This window comes from Emys orbicularis, chromosome 19 (assembly GCF_028017835.1).
Source record: "Emys orbicularis isolate rEmyOrb1 chromosome 19, rEmyOrb1.hap1, whole genome shotgun sequence".
Taxonomy (NCBI): domain Eukaryota; kingdom Metazoa; phylum Chordata; order Testudines; family Emydidae; genus Emys; species Emys orbicularis.
The window spans coordinates 10,239,477-10,263,506 of NC_088701.1; the positions used below are offsets into that span (position 1 = coordinate 10,239,477).

The following is a 24,030-nucleotide window of genomic DNA, read 5'->3' on the forward strand; positions in this document are numbered from 1 at the left end:
GGCTGTTTGTGTGCTGATCTGAGTGACAGAGTCCTAAAGTTGCTTCTAAATTAGTGCATGCTGTGTAGCAGTGCAGCCCATGTGACACCTGGAAGTACTGAGGGGTAGGACTAGACTACAGAAACTGCCAAACTGGTGTAGAGTCTTCCTATATTTGTAAGGTGTGCCTGGGTTAAACTCAACCTGCGTGCTGCTCGATCTGACTCAAGGACGAGTTCTCACCTTGGTTAATGTTTGGATAAGCGATAGTGATGACAGGTTAACTGACTGGTGCTGAATTGTTCCAGGTCACTTGAGGGAAGCGCCTTCCCCTCTCATGATGCATTCCCCACAGATGCCCCAGTTCCAGGGTCTGGGCCACCAGTCACCACCTCAGCAAAATATCCAGCCGAAAAAACAGGTAAAGGAAGGCATAGCCTGAATGTGGGGTCCCAAAGGGCCTGCTCTCAAAGCACAGGGTTCCCAACCTGTGTGGGTAGCTTGGGCACATGCTCACAATGGTGCACACTCCATGAGCATGCATTAGAGGCTAGGCCAGCCCCATTGTGGGACCCTCGTGGTGGATTGTTCAGGATGTTACTGGCTCTGTGGATGTGGGATGGACTTACATCAAGGAAGGTGTTTGGATAGTGACTGACCTATCTCAATGTGCTAACATGGCAGGAGCTGAGAGCACCCTCTGTCGTACAATCCCAGCCCATGGCGGCAAAGGAAGAGAAGATGCATTCACCAGTCATCCGAAACGAAACATTCAGCCCCACGTTGCGACAGGAACCTCCCAAGCACCCAGAGAGCATCAAACCCCCTGCACATATCCAGCAAAGTGAGTTGGAGCCCCTGCGCTGTTAGTGTTGAAATGTGTATTTTGGGTGTAACATGGGCTAGTCTGTTTCCCTTTGAAGGCTGAGATGGAGAAATGGACTGCTCATCATTGTGAAAGCCTGAGAGTCTACACCTCAGTCTATTGGCCTTCCCTCGACAGTGGGGAAGGAAGGGACAGGATCACTCCCTAAATGCTTTAGGAAACTCAGACACCCTGGCAGCCTGCAGGAATGGTCTTTTGCCCTTACTGTGGTGTGTGTGTGTGTGTGTGTTTCAGGAACAGAAATGAAACCAATGGAGGGTGGGCGGCCTGTAATCAGACCCCCTGAGCAGAATGTGCCGCCACCTGGAGTACAGGACAAAGACAGACAAAAACAGGAACTGAAAACACCCGTCGCCCCTAAAAAGGTAACAGTTCACCACACCTGGATGCAGTCGGTTTGGGGGAAGGGGTTGTTTAGTGGCCTGGTCTGACCTGCCTACCCTCCAGCATTTGGTCTATATTCTTTGTGCGAATGGGGCACAGGAACTCTAAGCTACTAGGAGAGGCTGAACTCAGTGTAAAGCTCTTAAAAATTCTAGGCCAAAGTTGGCCCTTCTCTAACGGTTTGATCTACTCAGCTAGGTCCCCCATCCTCTTCTGCTTAGGACACAGGTTGGGGTGCCTCGAAGTGGACTTGGCCTCATGTCTTATCCCAGATTGAGCAGACCTGTCCCTTCACGCCAGGGTGAGGCTCACCAGAGTAAACTAGTTTTAGTGCTCTCTCTCTCCCTGATGCTGTGCCCTGCAATGGTTTCTGAGCTATGGGGATTAGTACTCAATATTCTGGATGCAAAATAAAATACCGGCTGAATAGCAGCAAAAGTCAAAGCTCACTCGCAGTGTGATCTACTGCTAGGTCACTTAAAGGACTTTCCACCTTTTCCTTTATGTCTTTAACTGTACTGAACAAATAGACACTGGTGCGCAGTCCTGCACTGGGCCATGGGAGATGTGCCTGCTGTCTGATTACTTGGGGAATATGCATGGGTCCATTCCTGGGCCTTGTTCTTCACATCATATGGGAAGGGTGTTCATGTTTCCCTCTCACCACTGGTAACCATTTCAGTTGCCTGAGTTAACGAAATATGCTGTTTGTTTTGGGTGCAGAAAATGGATGCAGTGGATGCATCCTACTACCAGCAGGGGGCTGTCCTGGCCGCTTGCAAGGGTAGAGCAACTCTGTGTGCCATAGAGCCAGTAAGCACAGAGCTATTCTAAAATACACCGAGACACGGTAGGTGAGGTAATAGCTTTTATTGAACCAGCTTCTGTTGGTGGAAGGTACAAGCATTTAAGCTTCACAGAGATCTTTTCAGGTCTGGAGAAGGAAATCAGACTTCTTCCTTCCCCAGACATGGAGAAGAGCTCTGTGAAGCTTGAAAGCTTGTACCTTCCACCAGCAGAAGTTGGTCCAATAAAATATATTACCTCTCATATGCTGGGGCCAACCTGGCTATAACAAGACTTAAAATACCGTTAATTAGGCACATCTGGTCACAGCTTGGGGTCTGGGGAAACAAACATGAGGCTCAGTGGGCAACAGCTTTCACCTTTGAGCCTCTGTGTCCCCATTTCTAAAATGATGAGATGATACCTGCCCTGCCCATTGCAGGGGGAAAGGTTGTTTGTGAAGTGTTTTGAGACGTTGAGCTCTGGGTGCACCAGTGCTGTGAGATACAGTTTATTCGGGTGCAATGGCTGCTTGGGAGCTAAAGAATGACATTGCCATCAGTGTATCTTAGCTCATATTTATATGGGTGCTGGAATATTCTTGGAGTCCCAGTTCAAGGATCAATCCCTATAGTAATTAGTTCAGCTTCCCCTGAGTATGCAAGTGTCTGGGGGGTGGGGGGGCACCATTAGCCTCACTGCTTCATGTAGGTTTGGGCTCAATTTTTGAATGTGAAAGTGATTGTACAAGAGAGTTTGGCCTGGCTGAGAGCTGTAAGGACTGATGGCTTCTATCTGCAGATCAGGAACAGCCTGGGCACAGCAGGGCAAGCATCTCCCACCTGTGTCGCTGGGATGCAGAGGGGACTCCCTATGCGTGGGAAGGGAGCTCAGTCTCTGTGACCCATTCAGCCCTACACTTCTGACCACAAATGGCAGGCACAGATGTGGTGGTTTTGACAATATGGGAACCAGGAGCTGTAAAATGAGACTACCAACTCATTTCGTACATGCCACTGTGAACAGCTTTCAGATGGTAATATCACCTTCTTCAAGTAATGGTCCCTATTTGTGTTCCACTGAGGGGTTAAGCCATGCGCACCATGTGCCCAGAGTTGGAGAATTTGAAAGTAGTGTCTGTTGGTCCTTTCATGCGCCCTGGATCATCTTGTGCTTCATCCAAGGTGTTAAAGGGAGGGGCTGACCAACCGCATCTCCAGTTCTTCTCACTGCCGCATGGTTCAGGTCGGAACTTTCAGTGTCCTCCTCTCTGGTGCATCTTTAATTAAGATAGTTGTACATAGTTTTACCCAGTTTTATGGTAGTTTATTACAGTTTTTATTGCAGTTTTAGCATTTAGTTAAGATAAGATTGGGGCTTGTTTTTTTCCTTCATCCAACACACCACCCAGTACCCATGTGCAGGTACTGGACTATGCCCAGAATTCTGGGCTTCAAACTCTGCGCCTCCTGCACGTGCTTCTTCTCCATCAGTGATGAACCCAATACTGTCTCTACTGCTTGGGGGAAGCTCACATCACATCCAGGTGCAGTATTTGCCAATCCTTTCCCAGCCACACCAAAAAAGACCAGATCCTCCGCTTCCAAAAGCACCACATGGAGCTTGCCATGAGGCCTCACTCGGATCCAGGCAGAGAAACTCCCCCTGTGTATCAGCCTGAATCAGCGAGGAACGCACACCTCCCATTACCACATCCAAAGCCAGTACCGGCAGAACCACCCCCACAAACCCTGTGGCGGGGTCTAACTGGGAGGTAAGGAAGCATACCCATACGCATGGTACTAAGTCTTCCTCAAAGCCAAAGAAAGTGGACGCTCCTTCCATGAGTTCGAGCCATGGGGATGGAACTCTCACTAAGTCCCATAGGCATGAGAAGAAGTCCCACAAGCAATGGAATCTGGTACTTCCAAGCACCTGTCCAACAGTACCATCATCACCAACCCTCCACAAGACATGGAATCCTCCTGTTCTGGGAAAGTCCATGCCACCGGCACTGATACGAGCCCAGGGAAAGGGTGCCTGTGACACCGGGGAGATCTGGAATTGTACCTGAACCCCAGGACATGTTCGCCTTGCCGGACCCAAAGTCACCCCAGCCAGCCAGCCCTTCCACCTTTAGAGAGAGGATTTCTTCACCTCAGGATATGTCCCCAGTACAGGTCCTCTCACCATCTGCTCCGATGGTCTACACCCTTCCGCCGGTTCGGACGGTACCACCATTTGAACCAGTCTGCCTTCTCCTCCTCTGAAGAATCGGAACCAGGAGAGGAACCAGCTATGTCCTATCACCCCTACGTGTCTTCACAGAGACTGCTACATCCATGGCAGCATCCACCATTTCAACGGCCTCAGAGCCATTGGTACCGTGGGGGCCACCACAACCTTCCTCAGATCTGGCCTATTGGCTATACTGGGGACCTGGTCCCAATACCCTCTCTTCTCCCCCCCCCCTTGGAACCAGCCTGGTCCACGGAACATTTTGCCTGCCTCCTACTTAAAGGCTCCTTCGAGCAGACTCTCAGATCTGTTGGTCGAGGAGGAACACCTCCGTCTGGTCCCCGCGGTGCTGCAAGAATTGGTACGTTTTCCCTCTTCCTCTCCAGATGAAGCAGTGACTGCAGCATCCCCTTCGCCTCTGGATGACTTCAGGCAATTTCAAGGAACTGTTGCAGAGATTCTCAAGGGAACTCCAGTTTCCGCTGGAAGAAATCTAGGACCCCGGGACCAGCCACAATTGCACTTCCTATTACTGAAGCTATTCTGGAGCCTGCCAGGACCATGTGGCACACCCCTCCCACATGTATGGCTACCCCAGAGGGGCCAAAAAGCATTACGTTCTTGCTAAGGGGTCTGAGACACCCCCCCCCTTTTATTTTTTATTTTTTGCATTCTCCTCCAAACACCCTAGTTGTCCAGGCAACGACTGCACAAGCCAAGCAACAGCACCTTCAATCTACGCCTGATGATAAGGAGGGCAAACATTTGGTCCTTTTGGGACGCAAGGTGTTTTCCTTAGCCAGCCTTCAATTCTGTATTGTGAACTCTCAGGCATTACTAGTCAAGTGCGACTTCCTGAATTACAGCAAGTTCCAGGAATTTACTGATAGCCTGCCACAACACGATTGGGCTCACTTTCAGACACTTATTGAGGAAGGGAAGCTGATAGCCAGAATAGCCCTCCAGTCGGGGGTAGATGCAGCAGATACCTCTTGCAGGGCCATGGCTACCGCCATAGTTATGCGTAGAATGTCTTGGCTCCATTCCTTTGGTTTCTTCTTCGAGTGCTTGCTCATGTGTATTCCACAGTAGGTGTGCGTGCTCGCCACGTGCACCGGTGCCGGAAGTTTTTCCCTCAGCAGTACCCGTAGGGGGAGCGCTGCTGCGACCCCTGGAGTGGCACCTCTATAGCGCACTATAAGGGGAGCTGTGTGCTCCCCCCACCCTCAGTTCCTTCTTGCCGCCAGTGACGGTGCATCGGAACTACTTGCTCCAGCTTTGCTGCAGCTCGTCCCAGAGCTCGTTTCGTCGTTGTTAGTACCTGTGTGTATTAGTTCAATAAAGTTTCAGCTTAGTTAGTTAGTGTTCGGGCCGGGGCATGCTCCGGGCCCCAGGGTTTAGATCGTGCGAGACTTGCAGGTGTTGGATGCCTACAAGTGACCCGCACGCCGACTGTCTCCGCTGCTTGGGCGAATCTCACATCAGCGACCGCTGTAAAATCTGCAGGTCCTTTAAACCCAGAACTCAAAAAGAGAGAGACATTAGACTTCGGGCCCTTCTCATGGAGTCAGCACTGGCCCCAACCCTGGTGCACCGAGCAGAATCGGCACCGGGCACTTCGTCTTCGGTGCGCCGCGATCTCCCGGCACCTTCCGATGGCCGGCACCGCTCCCCGTCCAAGAAGCAGAGAAAGGCCCTGTCCTCTCAAAGGCGTTGAGAGAGAGCAAGGGGTGAGGCTAGACCCACGTCAGGCAGCCCCAGTTTCCGCTCCCCCCCCCCCCCCCCCGGGCTCTAGAGCTCCGACTCAGGTTGAGCGGAGCAGCCCGGTTGTGTCGACTCAGTTGCCGCCGCTGGGCTCTCGACAGTCGACACCGACCCAATGCCAATCCCGGTCAGGGGATCGCTCTCGGGCCCGCTCGCCGCTCAGTGTCCTGTCAGGACACAGTCTCCAGCCTCCACTTTCGTCGCCCAACAGGTTGTCTGGTTGGGTGCCGTCTGAGCGAAGTTCCAGGCACTGCTCCACGCCGAGTACAGAGTATCGGCAGGACGGGCAGACGCCGTAGACGCTCCTATTCTCGGAGGAGCTACCGAAGCCGCTCCCAGCATGGGCGTCGTCGCCGGTCTCGCTCCAGCTCTCTCACATCGAGGCACCGTGCCCACGGCTCCTGGCGGGGATCGCCAGCTCCGCGTCGTCGCGGATCCAGGCGTCGAAGCGTCTCGAGGAGTAGCAGCTCGAGGCGGCACCGTTTGTCGACATCGGAGTCCCGGTCCCATGGCAGACGTTGCTCTCGGTATCACCGCTCGTACCGCTCCCACGGCACCGATAGGTCGTTGGTAACCCCGACCTCGGCCTACAGGCAGCGCCCTACGACTCAGCCGGGCCAACCTGACTAGCTGGTGCCGCTGGTGCCGCACCACAGTCAATGGCAAGGGCCCCTGTGGCAAGGCCAGTGGTGCCAGTGGACCCCTGGGCCCCTGTGCACGCCCAGCAAGGCCCTCGGTCAATAGCCGGGGCATCGGAGGCCCCTTCAGCCGCACTATCCAGACCCCCGAGGGATAGATCGGTGGATCATGGATCCTCAGCACCGCACGAGGAGTCCGACCAAGGGGTGGATCCCGTGGCACCGGCCGACGTGCAGAGCCCCGTACCGGCCCCCTCCCCTGCACCAGATGACAAAATTGCAGCCCCACCCCCCTCCGCACCGCAGGAGGACTTCAGGGCTCGTCAGGAGCTACTAAAGCAAGTTGCATCCTGTCTCCAACTCCAAGCTGAGGAGATGAGGGACCCTCAGACTCACTGTTTAACGTGCTCTCATCCTCGGTACCAGGCAGAGTGGCCCTCCTGCTGCACGAAGGGGTGGCTAACATCTCCAATGCCCTCTGGCCAACGCCGGCCTCCCTCGTCCCAATATCGAAAAAGGCAGAGCGCAAATACTTCGTGCCCACGAAAGGGCACGAATACCTTTATACCCACCCGGCCCCCAACTCCCTAGTGGTGGAGTCCGTAAATCATAGGGAAAGACGGGGTCAACCAGGACCCACACCCAAAAATAAAGACTCTAAAAGACTTGACTCGTTTGGCAGGAAGCTTTATTCGTCGGCCAGCTTCCAGCTCCGGGTGGCCAACCACCAGGCCCTCCTCAGTTGATGTGAGTTTAACTTGTGGGGGTCACGGCCGAAATCCGAGCCCTCCCTTCCAGAGCGCGAACGGAAGGATTTTAAGGCACTGGTGGAGGAGGGCACCGCCGCCGCGAAGGCTGCTCTGCAGGCGGCGTCGGGTGCAGCTGACACGGCTGCTCGGTCCGTGGCCTCGGCCGTGTCCATGCGCAGGGCATCGTGGCTACTGCTGTCTGGGCTCTCCGCGGAGGCTCTTCGCAGAACAAACAGACGTGCGGCTCTATGGCACGAAGGACTCACGTACTACCCTTCAAACCCTTGGGCTCTACGTCCCACCCCAGGACAAGCCTAAGACGCAAGCCTCCATCCCTGCGCCCCAGCCGAGATACGAGCCCGCCTACAAGAGATCCAAGACCCAAAAGAGGCGACCTCAGAGGCAGTCTCGCTCTGCCCCGCAGCTTCGGCCCTCCAGGGGCAAGCAGCAGGGCAAGAGGCGGTTTTGACTGGTTGCAGGAGGGTACCCCGGTGACCCCCGAGAGGACCCTCCTACCAATAAAGTTTGCCTTCAGCAACCGCTTGTGTGCATTCCTTATGGAATGGTCCCGAATAACATCGGACCGATGGGTCCTCAACACCATTTCCCAGGGTTACACGCCCTCCCACCCCCCTCCCTCGGACGGCAAGGGGGATCCGTTGCATTTACCCCGCTACAGCAGGAAGTGGGTCGGCTCCTCAGCTTGGGAGCTGTGGAGAAGGTTCCGGGGGAGTTCCGGGGGAAAGGGTTTTACTCCCGTTACTTCCTGATCCCCAAGGCGAAAGGGGGGCTCAGGCCCATCCTGGATCTGCGAGACCTCAATCAGTTCATGGCAAAATGCCAGTTCCGCATCGTGTCTCTGGCATGTATCATACCCGCTCTGGACCCTGGCGATTGGTATGCGGCCCTGGATCTTCAGGACGCATACTTCCATATCCATATATTCGAGGGGCACAGACGCTTCCTCCATTTCCTAGTGGGACAGGACCACTACCAATTTACGGTCCTCCCGTTTGGCCTGTCCACCGCGCCCAGGGTATTCACAAAGTGTATGGCGGTAGTGGCGGCCTACCTCAGTCGCCGAGGGGTACAGATATTCCCCTATTCGACGACTGGCTGCTCAAGGGCAGCTTGCAGTCCCAGGTACAGAACCACGTGGACCTGCTCTTGGCTACGTGTGCCAACCTAGGCCTCCTAATAAACGAGGCCAAGTCAACATTGGTCCCGGTGCAGCGCATAGAATTCATAGGCACTCTCCTGGATGCCTCCAAGGCCACAGCCTCCCTTCCCCTGGACAGGTTCCAGACCCTGAAGGGACTTATAGCCTCAGTCACGGAGTTCCCCGTCACCACAGCCAGGGCATGCCTGCAGCTCCTGGGCCACATGGCGGCGTGCACGTACGTGGTCCGCCACGCCAGGCTTCGGATGAGGCCACTCCAACTCTGGTTGGCCTCAGAGTTCTCCCAGGCCTGGGACAAACTGGACAAGATCCTCTCGGTATTGACAGAACCGCCGTTGCCACAGGTTCTGTTCCAGAGGGGGCGTGGGGAGGAACGCGATCTCAGATGCCTTTCTCCTGTCATGGTCGGGTCAACTCCTTTACGCCTTTCCCCTGTTTCCCCTCATTGGCAAGGTACTGGAGAAAGTGAAAACGGACAAGGCGCGCGTCCTCCTGATCGCCCCAGCTTGGTCCCAGCAACATTGGTACAGGACCCTCCTGGGCTTGCTCGTGGCCCCTCCGCAGCCGTTGCCGCTCCGCCCGGACCTACTCGACCAGGGCCGCTGCCTCCACCCCAATCTGGCCACCCTCCATTTGACAGCGTGGCTGATCATTGGCTAGATGCGGAGGAGAGAAGGTGTTCGGAAGGGGTCAGGCGTGTCCTCCTCGAAAGTAGAAAGCCATCTACGCGCCGAGCCTACCTGACGAAGTGGTCCAGGTTCTCCAGGTGGGCGGGCGAGCAGGGTACTTCCCCAATGTCTGCCCCGCTCCAACTTATTCTTGAGTACCTTCTTCACCTTAGAACTCAAGGCCTCGCCCCTTCCTCCGTCAGGGTGCACCTGGCGGCTATTTCGGCGTTCCATCTGCTGGTCCAGGGCTGCTCCGTTTTCTCCCATGCCATGACAGGGCATTTCCTCAAAGGGCTAGATCGGTCCTTTCCTTATGCTAGAACCCCTGTCCCTCAGTGGGATCTAAATTTAGTGTTATCCCGCCTCACGGGGCCCCCGTTCGAACCCCTGGCCACATGCTCATGGTCTCACCTTTCATGGAAGGTGGCCTTCCTCGGGGCCATCATGTCAGCCTGGCGGGTCTCGGAGCTTGGGGCCCTGACCTGCGACCCCCCTTTACACAGTCTTTCACAAGGACAAGATTCAGCTCCGCCCACACCCAGCATTCCTCCCTAAGGTAGTCTCCGCTTTTCCCATGGGCCAGGACATCTTCCTGCCTATCCTCTGCCCCAAACCTCATGCCTCTAACGAGGAACGTCGCCTCCATACGCTCGATGTGCACAGAGTCTGGATCAGACTAGCTCTTCGCAACGCTTTGTTGCTTCAGTCGAGCGCATGAGGGGTCAACTGATCTCCATCCAGAGGCTTTCCCGGTGGATTACATCATGCATCCACACATGCTACGACCTAGCAGGGGTTCCTGCACCACCTATCATAAGGGCTCACTCGACAAGGGTTCAGGCCTCGGCGGCGGCCTTTGTAGCCCATGTCCCTATCCAGGACATCAGTAGAGGCGCTACCTGGTCCTCAGTACACACGTTCACATCGCACTATGCGATCGTCTCCCACACCAGGGATGACGCTGTTTTCGGTAGAGCTGTGCTTCAGCCAGGGAATCTGAACTCCTACCCACCTCCATCAGACATAGCTTGCAATCAGCTACTGTGGAATACACATGAGCAAGCACTTGAAGAAGAAAGGACAGTTACCTGTTCCGTAACTGGCATTCTTCGCGATGTGTTGCTCATGTCTATTCCACATCCCGCCCTCCTTCCCCTCTGTTGGAGTTGGTCCGGCAAGAAGGAACTGAGGGTGGGGGGAGCACGCGGCTCCCCTTATAGCGCGCTATAGAGGCGCCACTCCAGGGGTCGCAGCAGCGCTCCCCCTACGGATACTTCTGAGGGAAAAACTTTCGGCACCGGTGCACGTGGCGAGCACGCACACCTACTGTGGAATAGACATGAGCAACACATCTCGAACGCCAGTTATGGAACAGGTAACTGTCCTTTCCCGAGGGAGGTACAGAACACTGTTGAAGACCTCGCTTTTGGTGAATCCCATCCTTTTAACCAAAAGACAGATAAATCGCTGCATTCCCTCAAGGACTCCAGAGCCACCCTTCGCTCACTGGGCATCTATGCTCCTGCCCCCAAGCTCAAATTCCACCAGTGCTATAGGTCCCCACAATTTTGCCTTCAAAGACCCCCTGAGCCTCCAAGGAAGCATCAAAAGACTCAGCTATCTCGCCGCCTCCTGGGCCTCCTTTGCATGCTTCAACATCACAGCTACAACCTCCAACCAAGAAGTATTTCTGAGGCGAGCCCCAGAGCTGCCAACAACTATGCCTGCAACCTCACAACCACACCCCCCCCCCCCCGTTGGGGGTCATTTAGCACACTTTCCCCACAGTTGGAGTGTGATGATAATAGACAAATGGGTGTTGAACATCATCCACCAGGGCTATGTGATCGAGTTCATCGAATTACCTCCTCCGAGACCCCCCTCCCTGTCCCTCTTCAGGACCGCCCTCACAACAGCATTCTCACCCAAATGGTGAACTCCTTATTACAACAGGGAGCAGTAGAACACACACACACAGAATGCCAGGGAACAGGGTTTTACACAACTTACTTCTTGATACCCAAGAAGAAAGGCAGGTGGAGACCAATCCTCAAGCTCCGACATCTGTTGGTACATTCACAAGCTCAAGTTTTATATGGTCATGCTGGCAGCAATTATCCTATCCATAGAAAAGGGCATGTGGTTTACGGTTCTCGATATGAAAGTTGCTTATTTTCACATTGATATCTATCCGTCCCACAGACATTTCCTGAGATTCATAGTGGGCACCCACTATTTCCAGTACAGGGTGCTCCCCTTCAGAATAGCCACCACTCCGAGTCTTCGCCAAAGTTTTTTCCATCTTTGCGGCCTATGTCAGATATTAGATTGGCTTCTAATTGCACGATCCAGGCAAGAAGCAACCTCCATGTTGCTCAACTTCCTTTCATCCCTTGTGTAATCAGGCGTGGACTCCCCCCTGCGGCGCCTCCTACTGATCGTCTCGGGAATTAGCTCACCAGCATCCGGATCGCCCTCTGCAGGCCTGGTGTCCCACCTGTCATTGGCCCCCGTATCCCTCCCGGACCCCAGTGCCCTTGGCTTGGGTGCTGCCCCCCTGGCAGTACCCCAGTCTCTCTCTCTGGGTCTCCCCACCCCCTATCCCAATGTCGCCTCAGTCATGGCTACTGCCAGTCACCATCTAGCCCCCGCGCCCTGGGGCAGACCGCAGTCTATCAGCCAACCATCACAGGCAACAAAGGGTTTGGACTGTCTGCCTTTACCCACCCTCAGGTTGCCCCTCTGCAACCCCAATACCTATATGGGCCTAGGACCAGGCCCTGCAGCCTGGGGAGTTGCTGGCCTAGGGCTTCCCAGCCCCCAAGGCCTTTCCCCAGCCCTGCCTCACTCTAGGTCCCCGGGTGAGCTCCCTGCAGCCAGGCCTGTCTCTCTCTGCAGTCAGAAGGAGACTCTTCAGCTCTGGCTACCCTGGCCTTCTTATAAGGCTCAGTTTGGGGAGTGGCCCCAGCTGCAGCCACTTCCCCAATCAGCCGGGGTTTTGCTCCTTTACACAGCCCCAGCCCTCTGCAGGGCTTTTCCAACCCCTTCCGGGCTGGAGCGGGCGTTCACCCCGCTACACCTTGGAGTCCACATCAATGTCGAGAAATCCAATCCTAGACCCCACACGGTCTCTGGACTTCACAGGAGCTATCATCAGTTCGGACACAGTACGGGCCTACTTACTGAAAGACAGGTTCTAGACAGTTAGTGACGCCATAACTCACATCATGAGCAATCATTATGTACCAGCCAGGACTTGCCTGTCCCTCCTGGGCCACGTGGCTTTTGTGTACATGTGTGATCCATTTGCACAACTCCACCTTTGCTGCCTTGAGACGTGGCTCCAGTACGTTTACTCACCAAATCATCACTCCCTGGATTTTATGCTGTCATCCCTCCGATGGTGGTCAGAGCCACGTCATATATGCGTGCGGGTTCCCTTCCTTCCCTCCTACCAGACAAGATGATCATCACCAATGCATCCCCGATAGGCTGAAGAGCCCACATGGATGAGCACAGGCCACATGGTCTCCCCGAGAATCCAGGATGTACATAAATATCCTGGAACTCTGAGCTGTAAGAAAGGCATGCCAATCCTTTCTTCTGTTTATTCACTCCCATCATGGTCTCCTCATGTCAGACAACACTACTGCCGTTTCCTATATCAACAAACAGGAACATGATGGGCCGCTCTATGCACAATCTCTGCAATTGGTTCATCAATCACCAGATTCTCTTGTCTGCAGGCTGTCATCCAGGGACACAGAATGTAGTCTCGCACTCGATCAGCAGACGTTTTGCAATTCCCACGAGAGGGAACTTCACAATTCAGTAGTACACAATTCAGTAGTACACAGCATCTTCACCTGATGGAGGACCCTGACCAGAAACCTATTCACATCACAAACTAACAGCAAATGTACCACATACTGCTCCAGAGGAGGCCTCGGTCACCACTCTCAGGGTGATGCTCTCCTGCTCCCTTGGTCAGACCAAATCAACTACGCCTTCCCTCCTGCCTCAGGTACTGCACAAGATCTAACAAGACAGCGCAATGGTCATTCTGATCGCACCCTGTTGGCCCACGCAATTCCAGTTTCCCAATCTCCTCCACATGTCATTCTGCCCACCAATTCCCCTCCACAACTTCCCCGATCTCCTGACCCAGTACAACAGCGAGATCAGGCATCCCAATCCACATGCGCTCCACCTCAGAACATGGTATTTGGATGGCCATTTGCTTTAGCCTCCACGTGCTCTCCTGCTGTGCAAGACATCCTCTCCAGCAGCAGGAAGGATTCCACTAGGCAATGTTACCGAGCCAAATGGAAACGTTTCTCATCTTGGGTCTAACAAAAAGTACTTCTGCCTGAACTGATGGGGATCCCCCTGATCCTGGATTATGTTCTGTCCTTGAAGTCATCAGGTTTTGTCTCAACTCTTTGAGAGTCCACCTGGCAGTGATTAGCGCGTTCTACTGTCCAGTGGAAGGTTGCACTGTCTTTACACAACCACTAGGTTTTGGAAAGGCCTCATCACAACCTCTCCCATCCAAACGATCACACCCCAATGGTTACCTGAATCTAGTTCTCTCCATGCTAACGAAACCACACTTTGAACTGTTACCATCGTGCTCTGTCCCTCCTTTCCATGAAAGTTGCTTTCCTTGTTGCTATCACTTCTGCGAGAAGGGTTGGTGAACTTGAAGCTATGATAGAGGACCCGCCTTTTATAGTGTTAGAGAAGGATCATTTCCCTACATCTACACCCCAGCTTTTTACCAAAGGTGGTCTCCCAGTTTCACATCAATCAATCTATTCACTTACCTATTTTCTTCCTGAAACCACACGCATCTGCAGAGGAACATCAACTCCATTCCCTCAATGTCTGACGAGCTCTGGCCTGTTGCTTGCAGAGAACAAAACCAATCAGGAACTCCCCTAGGCTGTATATGTTGCAGTAGCAGAAAGACTCAGGGGGCGAGCCATCTCCACCTAGAGGATCTCTAAATGGATTTCGGGTTGCATTTCACTCTGCTACCAACTGTCAGGCCTACCTATCCCCACAGGGGTGCAGGCTAACTCCACGAGAGCTCAGGCTTTGACCATGGACTCCCTTCAGTTAGGGACAATGTAGAGTGGCCACGGGGAGTTCTTACACACCTTTGCAGCACACTGTCTTAGTGCAGGACTCAGTGGCAGATGCCTCCTTTGGATGGCAGTTCTCCACACAACCATTCCTTCCTCATCCTTGCACCCTCTTCCAACTTAGGTACTGCTTGTTAATCACCACCAGTGGAATAGTAGGGATCATCACTCGAAGAAGAGGTGGTTACTTGCATGTAATTGGAGGTTCTTTGAGATGCGTGGTCCCTATGTGTATTCCACTTCCTACCCTCCTTCCTCTCTGCTACGCATCTGTCTGATTCGTGTTGGAGAAGGAACTGGCGACACGGTCCGGTTCGACTCACCCTTTATCACCTCGGCTGGAAGCGCAAGGTGAACCAGGGCACATGCACGGACCAATGCACACTACTTTCAAAAGCTCTGATTGCAGGCGCATGGTTCGCGTGCGTAACCCCTCAGTGGAATACAAATATGGACCACACATCTCGAAGAACCTCCAGTTATAGGTAAGTAACCTCCTCTTTCAGTAACTATCAGTCTGTGCTGTATTGAAACAGGTCACAAGTGCTGAAGGTTCCCTTCAGCAAATGATTTTGGGGGAGTTCTGTGGCCTCTTACTGTGACTCTCTGAACTTAACCATAATGCCTAGCACTAAGGTTCATGCCAGACTCATCATGCTTCTGTGTGCTGTTAACGTTAGCTGGGAGGCTTTGTCTGCTAGCTATGGCCCAGTTCAACACTAATGCTGCCTTCTTGACTTCACAGGATCTGAAAATAAAGAACATGGGCTCGTGGGCAAGCTTGGTCCAGAAACCCCTCACGACTCCATCCTCCACAGCAAAGTCCTCCAGCGATAGCTTTGAGCATTTCAAGAGGGCAGCGCGGGAGAAGGAGGAGCGGGAGAAGGCACTCAAAGCTCAGGCAGAACAGGTGGAAAAGGAGAAGGAGCGGCTGAGGCGGGAGCAGGAAAGGATGAGGTGAGAGGCCTGCACATCCGTATTTCATTGCTCCTAAAGCTTGTCTCCCCAGGGTACCGAGGTGCTGTGAATGGGGTTATGTCCCCATTGGGGACAGTCACTTCTGCTTTTTGCTTCACTTGTCAGCTTGGTGCCTTGGAGCCACTGCTGATTCTTTGGGAAAAGACAGGTTTTTCAGCATGATCAACCAGAAGACAGTGAGGGTAAAGCTGTCTCCACTGCCCTTTTGAGGGGTATACCAGACATGGCCCTGTTGTCCAGGCCACCTTTTCTCTAGCTCCCTTGGGTTGTACCTGGGCTCTGTTAGCCTAGACGCGTGGCAGCACTTACATGCTGCAGTGCAGGAACTCTGAACATAATCAGTGTGTGTAATATAGCCACCGCTTCCATGGTGGGCTCATGAGGAGGTGGGCTCCTTGCCCACGCAGGAGCCAGTGCAAGTTGTAGAGTTCCAGCATCATACTCTGTTCACAGTTCATACCACTGAGGTATCTGGGTGTGCCAGCTGGATAACAGCTGCGGTTTCCTCCTTCTCAAGCTGACTAACTGTACTGTTAAGCAAGAAGCAACATGAGCAAGAATCTCTTGATGCGCTAAGCACTTCCCATTCCACAGTGTGGGTGTCGCGAAATGGGTGGCTTGACTATGCAACAAACTCCACAGGGAGAAACCCCTTAGCTGCCCATTCTCCAACTGGGATCCCCAGGGAGCACTTGCTGGGGGAGATGGCTGGACACATGGTGCTGGCTGCTCTTCCTCGTTTCCAGTTGCTACCTGGCATTAAAAATGTAATACATTGAGTCCTTTCCTGAGAGACTTCACTATGTCAGTGATTGCTGGAGTTCCCACAGGAAGGTTATAGGATCACAGAGGGGAGGCATCCATGAGACACGCTAAGGTGCCACAAGTACTCCTGTTCTTTTTGCTGATACAGACTAACATGGCTGCTACTCTGAAATCTAAGATACGGGTCACACTAGGAACAAGTTTGAAACAGCCAAATCTGAGACCTCCCTTCCCACTCTAGAATGGTGTTTCCTCAAATAGTCCTTCATCACAGCAATGATGAACCAGCCCATGGGTGGAAGAAGGACCCAGCAGTACCCCCATAGAGCTGTTTAAGAAACTTCTATGCCTTATGGGTTTGCACAAAGCGCCCCACCATTCTAATGACACTTTTGGGTCTTGGCAGGAGTCGTGATGATGAGGATGCCCTGGAGCAAGCTCGCAGAGTTCAGGAAGAAGTCCGAAGACGCCAGGAGCAGCAGCAGCAGCAGCAGCAGGTGTCAGCTGCAGCCTCTGCGCCCCAAGCACAGAGCTCTCAGCCACAGTCCTCTCAGTCTATGCTGGATCAGCAGAGAGAGATGGCCAGAAAACGGGAGCAGGAGCGAAGGCGCAGAGAGGCGGTGAGTGGGGGGGGAGGGGGAGATATTGGGCACTCTGATGGGGGGCAATTTGAGGCAGATGTTCAGGCAGTGAGCTGAGTAACAGAGCATCACTGCAGTTTAATTGATAGTCCTAGAGCACGCTGGGTTTATCGGCCAGGGGTTACAAGCAGGCCAGAGTGCTTTTGCTGGGATGCTGATCCCTCGGTGAACTGAGTGAAGACTCCCAACTTGAACAGATTGGCAGACAACTGTGCCAGGAGACTTAGGTCCACTTTTATAGGGCAAAAGTACTAGATTATACCAGTAAAAAGTTTAGGTAGCCCAGCAAAATCCCTGGCCCCCAATGCCACCCATTGAGTCAAGTGCAGCATCCCTGCAATGTGCTCCTGTGAGCATCAATCCTGCAGCCTTTGTAATTCTCCTATCTCCTCTCCCCCTTCAGATGGCAGCTACTATCGACATGAATTTCCAGAGCGATTTGTTGGCAATATTCGAAGAGAATCTTTTCTAATAGCGCCTGGTTTTCTTCTCTTGACTCTTTAATTTCCCGGCCAATCTTTGACTCTCCATAGTGTTAATGGCGGCTGGGAGGGGGAGCATTCCTGCAGCCCTTCTGCATGTCTGACCATTGCAGATCTTTCAGTCGAGGCCTCCGAAGGATCAGCAGAGTCTGCCTTACAGTTTGACTTTTGCCCCCCCTCACACACTGAAGAAAGACCGACCAAGACAAGCCAACTACGTACTAGGTTTGATTGGACATGCAGCTGCTGGGAAGGGTGCCCTGATCACTCGACATTCTCTATGCCAAACATATTCACAGTATATCCAGGACTTCATGTTCTTCACACCTTTTCTATCCATAAAGGTTCTAAGTTACAGAATGTCTATGAATAAACAGTGCTGTGTCATGACAGCAAGAGATGCTCTTCACTGAGAGGCTGCCTATGGGAGTATCCTGGCAAGAATGGGAGACCTGGGGTCCAGCTGGGAAAATACACAAGCTGTGTCTGGTCCTTTCATCACTGGCTTTGCCTTTAACTTAACTTCCCACAAGCCTTTAGCTGGGAGCCATTCTCTGTAAGTGTTCGCTTGTGAAAAAGGGAATAGTACAGTGGAGGTGTCAAGTGTAACTGGCCATTTGAGTGAGGTTTTTGTTTTAGCATTGTGTGGAGGTCCGGGAATTGGAGCTAGACTACCAACCAAAGTCAGTTTCTTTCAGTCTGTTTTTTTCCTCCAGGCAGTTTGTTACTGCTCAGCTCTTGACTGGCTATTAATTGTCTCTTTGTTATAGAGTGGAGTGGAGAAACCAGTAACACCAGGGGAAGCTACCACCCTGTCACTAGTGTTTGACTGTGGCTGTATTGTATAGTGACTATAGTTGGCATATATTTGTTTGAGGGTTTTGGTGAGCCACCAAACTCGGTGTAAAAACACTGCTTATATTTTGCTCAGTTTCAAACTTTTAGTCTATATTTTTAACTGTAAAACCAGAAAGCTGCATTTTGGGTTTTTTTAAATGTCATAAAATATGATTAAAAAAAAAAAGTTTTTATACCTAAAAGAAGTGGCTGAGAGGAGGGCAAGTGGAGGCGGCAGTTTTGGAAAGGCTCCTTCCACCACCTATCAAATCTCACTCACTAGCAGCGGGCGCTTTCCCATGCGCCTTCAGTGTGTGCGCTTTTAATTTTATTCTATGAACTGTTAAAACGTTATGTGCCATAAATACCCACTATACAGTACAATACTGGTGTGTCAGTATGGGGTGAGCGCTGGAGTAATTGATTGGTTTTACTTAAATACAGTGAATATGCATTTGGTCTGTACTGATCATGGAATAAACTCATCTCTTTTTTTTTAAAAGATGGTGTCGTACTGACATTTCTTTGAATCCTATTTGTGATTAAGTTGTTTAAAGGGGTGAGGATTGTTGAGGAAAGGTTGTCCCTATCTCCTGACTGTGCTCTAGGGGAAAGGAAGGAGTTCTCACGCTCCTGTCCCCAGCCTGGGGGGAAGCTTGTCCTAGGTAGCCAGTGTGCATTTTCCCTCCTAAACGAGGGCTAGGAGAGCTGCCATGCTAAAGCAACACAATCCTGGACAAGGTGTAGTGAGGCTGAACTGGTGTGAAGGCTTCACCTGCTGTTGGCCCCCCTCTCTCACCCAGAGGGCGCATCAGGACCCCAAGCACTGACACCCACAGCGTCTCAGACAACCAGCGCAGTCCCTTCCCAGTTTCTGAGATTGTGATGCAGACGTAGCTGACACTATGTAAAGCAAGCACAAGAGCCTGCCTAACTCCAGAGGTGATGTTTGTCCCACTGAGCAGGAGCTGGGATTCTCCAAGCCTTGGCCAAGCTATTCATTTTGAGAGCTGATGGCTTCCATTGATACTTGCTTTCTGAGGTTTGAATGTGGGGGTTGGATGATGGGGTGGGAGGGCCTTCTCTTCACATTCCAGACCTAGTTCAGTGTGAGAACTGGGTGCAGCTATCCCTGGGAAGATCCAGTCAGGACAGGGGACAGATTAGTCGGCACTAGTATGGATAAACTCCACTTTGCTATTGTCTCAGTGACCAAGCAAGCGTTGAAATAGCAGCCTCAGGTTGTAGGGTTTGACTGTCTGCCATAAGCTGACTTCAGTGTTTTCTAAGCTACTTTCTTGTCATCCCTTAGAGCTCTCTGCTGCCAGTGGGGAGGGGAATAAGTTTAAAAGAAATCAGCCTGTTAAGTTTCTCTTAGCTAACATGATCGACCTAGTGATGTGTGAGCCAGCTGAGGCTGGGGTAGTGGGGAGGCTGCAAGAAAGTCTAGAAATCCATCCCATAAACCTGCCCAAATCCATCCCCTACCCCCCACTCTAATGAAACAACACTCAGTCAAACCTGACAGGCTCCTCCCGATCGAAACTTGTACTGACCAAGAGAGTGGTCAGGACATTCAAGTCCCTCATCTCTGTAGCTCTTAATCTCTGGCCTCCCCACTGTGCTATCCATAGTCACAGGCAAGACCAGAGAAGCAGAGTGCAGGATTTGTCTGGTGATGGCATGAGGAATACTTCTTGATTCTATCTAATTATCATAGGGAGCTTATTAACTGCATCAGGTGAGGATCTGTCTGTGCTTGGGAATGTAGAACCCCACTTTTCTGTTGGCTATTTGAGGAAATCATCCCAGTGAACTGCCTGTCTCATTAGAGCCCCTTGGTGTGTCTACTGGAAAAGTCCTGATTTCCTTTGTCTGGGAGAACCTGCACCAGGGAACTTCATTAGCAGCTGATCCTGCTGCTGTTGCAAAGAGAAACCCAAGAGAGCAGCATCCCTGTTCTCCTTGCTTGGCAGAGCCCAGGCCAGACCAGTGACTGGCTGCAGCTTAGCCTCCGAGCTCAGTGGGTTTGTTTAGATGAGATGTGCCAGTGTGGATCAACAAGTGGTGGCTGCCCTTAACTTTAAAATACAACTGCAGTCTGAACGGTCCCAGTATCCTGTGCTCATGCTAGTGGCCTGGCCAAGATCATTGCATGCTGGGACTTGTAGTATTCTTGTGAGCCAAGGCCCCCCACCCATGATGATAATGGACACAACTGGCATCATTTTATGCAAATTAGGAGCCACCCTTATGTTGCTGGCAAATGGTTGATGGGGCCTCAGGTTGGGCAAAGTGTGGGCAGGCTCTCTTGGCTTGGGCAGATTCTCTGTGCTGTGCCGAGCAGGGGAATAGGGGATATGCTTGATTTTACTCTGATCGCCAAGAATTGGCAGGAGCAAAACCTCATGGCACTGTAGGGCATGGAAGAGAGGTAGGGAACGTGCCATTCCCATGTCCCGAGGGCTAGTAACAGTCACTTCTTACAGTCCTTTCCCAAGGCTTCAGCTGCATCCTCTGCAGAACAGGCCTGTGTCACAGTCTGTAAATTGCCTCTGGATTTCAATCTTTTTTTGGTTGTGCATAGTGGGGGAAATCTGAACCTTTGGCTTCTCCTCTAACCTCTTCCAACGATGTCTCTTGAACCTCACGCAGAACCATGGGGTGAGCTGCTTCCATCTCTCACCCTTCTTGGGCAGTATTCCTCTTTCCACGCTCTCTCCTCTTCTTATGAAAGCACTTTGGGTGATCATCTCCTCCCTCCTTTAATTTTAAGCTCAGGGTTTCCGGGTATTTTTAAGTGCACATCCGCTGTAAGAGTGACCACACACACACTCATCGCAATTGTACATAAAATCCACCACATTGCAAACAAGAAAACAAACCAATTGGAAGTGCTGGAACTTCTAAGAGAGCACCCTAGGTTGTAAAATAAAGAAAACAAATATTATATAATTTATATGTATGCAAAGAACAAACCCCCCTGTATCTAGTCAATAGCGATATTAGTCCTTTTTTTAATGTTCAGCCCTTTTTTGCATTTGAAATTTGCCAAACCTTTATCGTCAGTAGTTAATAATTCAGAGTAGCGGTAGCATTTTTTAAACTGGTGGGTTAATCCAGTAGTCTGTTTTTTTCCCTTTCTTGCTCACCTCTGTATTGTTTGCAAATATCTGGAAACGTTTACAGGTTGCACCTACATACTCTGTAACTTTAAATATTTTTTTAAGTTGTACTCTTCTTGTTCTATTCTGTGCATTTTTTTTGTTTGTTTTTACACGTCGCCGAATGATGACCATAACGTGGTATCTTTAGCTGGAGAAATGATTCCTTCAGGTTTTTTTCTGCCAAAGGTGGTTGTGGTTTTTTTTGTTTTGGTTTGGGTTTTTTTTTGCTATTCTCATGTTTTTTTCCCTGTTTTACTGTGTGTGTTTATAATTGGGTTGTAATTCAGATGATACACTATTTAATTTCCCCCCACCCCATCCCCTTGTGTATGATTTAACAGTTATGGACATTAGAATGCATCTTCTTGCTATAGAAGTCTAGTCTAAATGATGTAATCCTGGTTATTTTCTCCTCCTCTTTAATCCTGTACAAAAGAATAAGAGAAACGTACAATCCCACTGTACTTTTTGCACGGAACGCTTGGCAAATAATTCTGTCAGTGAATTTGAGACTTGTATTAAACACTTTAGACATTTGTAGAAGGGAATTCATAGAGTTTTCACTTATATACTAAAGGTTTTTTTGTGCGGTTCTCATTGCAAAAATAAACATTTGTACTGAATATAAAGCTAAAACTACTTTGTCTGAAATTTTATCTGGTTTTCTGCATTGAGATTGGATTCCCCCCAAGACTGCGATGGTGTTTGGGCCCCAGCTCCATAAAGGGCTTATTGCAGGATCGACACCTTAATCATCATGTTTTATATTCCAAAAACCAGCTAACATGGCTAAATTGCAACAGTGCCACCGACCTCATTGATAAAAACCCCCAGCGCTTAAAGCAAGGCAATGGATAGTGCTGGCTATTCTAATGTTTGCTGCCACATGGTCAACAATGCACTGGCCAAGAGTCTTCACAGTGATGAAGGGGGCCCAACAGGAGACCCCTTGAAGGAGCCTAGTTTCATGTAAGTGCCAGGTACCCCCTCTGAAAATGTCACTCCTGTAAGATGTATTGGAGCATAAGCTTTCGTGGGTGAATACCCACGTGGTGGAAATTTCCAGAGGCAGATATAAATATGCAGGCCAGAATCAGTCTGGCGATAACGAGGTCAGTTCAATCAGGGAGGATGAGGCCCTCTTCTAGCAGTTGAGGTGTGAAAACCAATACATCTGTTAGTCTATAAGGTGCCACAGGACTCTCTTGTTGCTTTTTACAGATCCAGACTAACACAGCTACCCCTCTCATACTTGACTCCTGTAAGATATCACAAACTGGCACCTAAGATCTTAAGTCTGGATTGAATCATGACCATCCCCCTCACATGGGCAGTGCAAGCTTTCTGCTGTCCTGAAAGGCTCTGCTCCTTGCTCTAAATGCTTGTGTTTTGGAAATGGTGCGATATTGTATGAAGTACATTGTGGTCGTTCAACACCTGACCGAGGGTGCAGTCCCTGGCCCTGCTGATGTCAGTGGCAACACCCCCAAAGAGTCACACAGCTCCTTTCACTATGAACATCGAGAAGGAAAATGCCAAATAAGTGTCAGCCCCAAGACTAGAGCTCAGTTCTCATGGCTTCACAGCTGATGCCACCAGTGGGGCCATGTGACCTCCCTGCCATGTTACTGACCTTCTCTGGGCTTCATGTCTGAGCACGTGGCTAAGGGCGCTCCATTGCACTTGCACAGCACGCTGTTGCCTACGTATCTCAAAGTCTTTCACAAAGGTGGGTGAGAATTGTTCGCTCCATTGGATGGTGGCCTGAAGTCAGCGATTTGAAGTCTGTTGTGTGAGGCTCTGGGCTCTGTTGGCTCAGACCTAGAGCTGCTGCCATCGAGAGCAGAGCTCTTTTCCCCATTCTGCCCTGCATTTTCTATGTAACCTTTTCCAAGTCACTTATGCTGCCTCTCTCTCGGTTTCCCCCCACTGGAAAATGGGCCTGTGGACATTTACCTGGGCCAAGGGGCATTTGGTGGTGAACACAGCAGGAGAAATCATTGCACAAGATCCTAGAGTCGCCTTCCACTTTGAAATGTCCCGATTGCAGTTCACAGGTGGGAATCATCCCCAGCACTGGGGGCGGGGGGCCTTCTGCATCAGCTTGATTGAAAGAAAAGTGCATCTAAACAGACATGGGACTGTTCCTGCCCTTGAAAACTGCCCCCGGTGTGTACCAGCTACCACTCCCCCTGGGGTTCCAATGCCACCCAGGGATGAGACGAAGAGGGGCTGGAGGGGGGGGCACAAACATCAAGCCCATAACAGACTTCATAGGCTTTAATCCCAGACAGCACTTCCCCGGTTTGGCCACCCATGACTCAGACCTCTCAACATTTGACAGCTGGATTTTTAGTTTTTAGTTTCGATCTGAAATTTCTTCTGCTTCCAAGCACTGAGCTGCACGGCCCAGCTGAGCCGCTTCAGCTGCTGAAGTGTACATAGCATGTGGCCAACTTGGGTGATAGTTGGTATTTGCCATTGTTGGGAATCTTTATCCCTTCCCCATAAGGTTCAATGAGTCTACACCAGGGGTGGGTAAACTACGACCTGCAGGCCATTTTAAACCGGCCTGTGAGCTGCACCACGCGGCTCGGCCCGGCTCCGGCTGGGGCGCTGGGTCGGGGGATGCACCATGTGGCTCGGCCCCGCTCCAGCCGGAGTGCTGGGTCAGGGCCACACCACGCAGCTTGGGACTGCTCCAACACTCCGGATGGGGCACTGGGTCGGGGGCCGCACCA

At 51.5% G+C, this 24,030-nt stretch overlaps 1 pseudogene; it reads left to right on the forward strand.

Moving 5' to 3' along the window:
• Nucleotides 1–17,275, forward strand: part of LOC135892056 (bromodomain-containing protein 4-like) — a 145,883-nt pseudogene extending 128,608 nt beyond the window's left edge.
• Nucleotides 17,276–24,030: the final 6,755 nt, after the last annotated feature.